This window comes from Galeopterus variegatus, unplaced genomic scaffold (genome assembly GCF_000696425.1).
Source record: "Galeopterus variegatus unplaced genomic scaffold, G_variegatus-3.0.2 Scaffold3446, whole genome shotgun sequence".
Classification (NCBI taxonomy): Eukaryota; Metazoa; Chordata; class Mammalia; order Dermoptera; family Cynocephalidae; genus Galeopterus; species Galeopterus variegatus.
Genome location: NW_007729557.1, coordinates 70,186 through 74,072, shown reverse-complemented (window position 1 = coordinate 74,072; position 3,887 = coordinate 70,186). Strand labels below are relative to the sequence as shown.

Genomic DNA, 3,887 nt, shown 5'->3' with positions numbered 1-3,887 from the left:
TGTGAGCACACAGAGTATATCAATTTATCACCTGTTATCCCAAATGATGGGCTTAAAACTAGACAAGCCTCTATTATATGTTCTCAATTTCACTTGCCAGTTCAGCTTCAGCTCCAAAAGTCACGAGAAAAGAAAACTGACCACTTGGCATCAAATGATAGTATCTGGGCTTTAATTATGATAACTACAGCAAAATCCGACAGAATCATCTCATACCTAAAACTCCAGAATCTAACACTATCCCTTTCAGGAAAGCAGCTGATTAGCCATAGGGGGCAGTAAAGCTAAGAGAGTGAAATGCAAACAGAAGGAGGCAAAGTAAGGGCAGGAAATGTTAATAGGCTGGGTAATGAGCCATGAGTATCAGAAAGAAAAGGACAAAGTCTCAATTAATGAATTAAATCAACAGACAGATAATGCTAAACCAGTGATTCTCAACCCTGGCTGTACATTAGAATCACCCTGGGATCTTTTAAAAGTACATACGCCTGGATTCTACTTTAGAATTAATTAATTTATAATCTCTTGGGGGTGGGGCCCAGACATTGATATTTTTTTAAAGCTCTCCAAGTTCACACCCAGGATTGAGAAATTCTCAATCGTGAGTGCTAAACACATAAAAATAAGAATAAACTAGTCTCTATCCCCAGATTTTTATAATAAAAAAATAAAGCACAAAAACCTATTATTTCCCAAATGTATTATTTTTGTCTTTGAAATCCAAAGAGGCAATAACTCATTAAAGACTAATTCATCTTAGTGATTTTTATCAAGGGAAAATGTTATTCTTGCAGGGAAAAATGATTAAGCTGACATTCAAAGGAGTTAAATAACTAGCCCAAAGCAATTAAGAGTCATCACCAATGCAGGAAGGCAACTTCAGTCTATTTACAGGATAGTGCTCTTCCCCAATGGTCACACTATTTTACCAGATACATTTTACTGGATTATCACTTTACTCAGTTAAACACTTCATAAAAATTAAACCAAGGGTGAGAGAAGGTAATAAAATGGGTAGGGGGGAGCAGAGATATGATTCTAAACAGGAATTCTGAAGATGTTAAATTAAATAGAAAAGTTTTTCCTTTATGTGAAAAGTAGCAATGGACACTATTTCTATAAGAAGCATATCCTTAAAAAGTTTTTTTTTAAAAAGTTTTAAAAAAAAGTCTCCCAGAAGAGATATGACAATACTTTCAAAAAATAGTCCTAAAATGACTAAAATTTCATATCCCTTTGTAAACATTTCTCTTAACAGATTCAGGTGAATTTGAACTCTCCTTTAGTGTTATCCCAATTACAAAAAGGGGTTTTTGTGTTTAGACAGAATGATACTGACTTTCAGAAGACCCATAAACCTTAAAAACTGAGTGAGTGTTTTCCCCCCACAAAAAGTTAAGACAGTTATGCAAATTCAGATTATGTCAGAGTTCTTGTTCTACAGTCACCTTAGAAGAGCACATACTCTCAAGAAAACAAATGCACACATTTTTTCCCCTAAAGGTAATCGAGGCACTTCAATCGGCACTACTGTCAACTGGCCTCAAAACTTCCAGTGGGACCCAGTTTCTAAGAACCTCTCAAGAAAACAAATGCACACATTTTTTCCCCTAAAGGTAATCGAGGCACTTCAATCGGCGCTACTGTCAACTGGCCTCAAGACTTCCAGTGGGACCCAGTTTCTAAGAATGGACTAACAAAGGATCTGAGTGATACTTGGGAAATTCTTTACCTCCTCTGAAGGTGACTTTAATCTCAAAACCAGCTTCAGTCTGTTCTTGGCTATTTATTGGCTGTCTTCTATGAGAAATGCACATCTATACAATTCTACTAGTTAATTCGATTTCTTTGCTTAGTAAAAAATTCTTACTACAGCTTTAAATATTTTAAAGGATTTGACTTTAACTTCTTCCCATTTCTACACTCATGCTGAAAAACTGTACAGCTTTACCTCACTTCACATAAATCACATCTGAAAACTGATTATAAACAAAATCATACTTTAAATAAACTAGGAAAGTTTACTACAGTATTTAAGTAATCCTATTAATAATCCTTCATTTTAAAAATATTTTTAATCTGGATGTTCAAATATCAAAGAGAATGGAAACTAACGTTCTTTGCCTATTTTTAGGCACTTAAATTATTTCACTTAATCCCCCACAATCCTGGGGAGATGGAAGGTATTATCCCCATTTTACAGGTAAGGAAAATAACCCAGGAAGATTAAAAATTTACCTTTGACCCAGGACTAACCCCAGTGGCCCACCTCTTCCTATCACACAGCTTCAAATATATATAAAACAGGTTAACAGAAAAAAAATTTTTAAATCATTTGACCTGGATCCCAATGTCACTTGCAACACCATCCAAATAAATAATCACAGGCCTGAAACTAATCTGTTCAAGTCTCATCTTTCTCATCAATAAAATGGGAATAATATTAGTCTTGCAAAAAGTTGCTGAGATGACTCAGTGAAACACAATGTTTGCAAAAATACAGAGCCATGAATTGTCACACAACAGCACTACTCTAGTAAAAGTGAAAAAACAGGAAATAACAGAGATTAGGGTTACACATCTTTAGGTCGTTACACTTGTTATGATTGTTTTATAATTAAAAATAAAGAAAAAGGTAAAGTAATTTGAAAATGCTATATTGTTATATAAATGTTAAGACATCAACTACTTTACCAAACCAATCCTTCAAGAGACTTTAACAAAATAGGTTACACAGACTGAAAAACCGCCTTCCGTAAGTAACAAATTTTCTAAAAGTTAAGTTTCCTAATTGTTGGGAACGAAATGAAAAGTGTAACATAGAAAAATTAAGTCCTATGCTAACGTAAATCTTAAATACAGAAAAAATAATTGATAAAATTTTCCTAATTTTATTTTCTAGTACCTATCTCTCAGAAGAGCTTATAGAATTAACATAACAAGAGATGAAAACTGTTTTGAGAAAAACATTTTTTAAGCTTTACAATATAAGATAGTCTAATTTTCAGGACCAACACAACAGTGTCTCATTTTTAAAAAACTGTTTAACATGACTTGTTTATTAAACACTTTCTATAACAAAACAGAGAATTTATTCTGAACATTTTCACCATTAAAATCCTGCAATCCACTTACTAAGTGATTTTACACAAATAAACTTCTTACAGATGAAAAGGTTGGATTATTTTGTTAATCCTTACTCAGCATGCTTTGAGGAAAACTAGTTGGTACCTTTCCAGTTTAGAGCCATGTGGACAAAGTGTAATATAAGCAGGTTGGTATAAACACTTTAAAGATCCTGGATGCCCAGGGATATCTGAATCACTCCACAGTAAGGTTATATTTCAGAGCAGGAAGACAAATTCTTGTTCATACATATACTAAAGGGCTTTCCACTGCTTTTTAAGGCCACAAATGGAAAAAACTACTACTGACAGAAAAAACACAATGCTGTGGTATCAAGTAAACTGCCAAAGTACTAAGTGAAGCATTTGAATTTTTTAAAAAATCACTTTTTAAGCATTTTGGAATCTGGAGTAAAAGTAGTTTTTTCTATTAGTGGGTAATCTAAGAGTCTTATTTCCTCAATTAAATGTTCATAAATTTATCTTGAATAGATAACTTTCCTTATGAGAAATACTATATTTTCATGCAAATATGTAGAATTAATCTAAAGCTCCAATTTTATTTTTTTCTCTACTAGTGACCAAATACTATAAATAAAACACTCATGGTACCTTTAACTTGTTGAACCATAAACCATATAACTTAGATGATTACCTACTCTACACATATTTTTGCCAGGCTTTTAAAAGCAAAGTGTATTACAGCTACATTCCTGGCTTGAAACCAATAATATGTTTAATATACAACTATTTTTATTAAAT

General features: G+C 32.8%; 1 protein-coding gene across 1 annotated transcript in view; it reads right to left on the bottom strand.

Moving 5' to 3' along the window:
- The window catches only part of PPP2R5A (protein phosphatase 2, regulatory subunit B', alpha), an 85,402-nt gene that overhangs the window by 78,622 nt on the left and 2,893 nt on the right, over window positions 1-3,887 (bottom strand). The window lies entirely within an intron of this gene.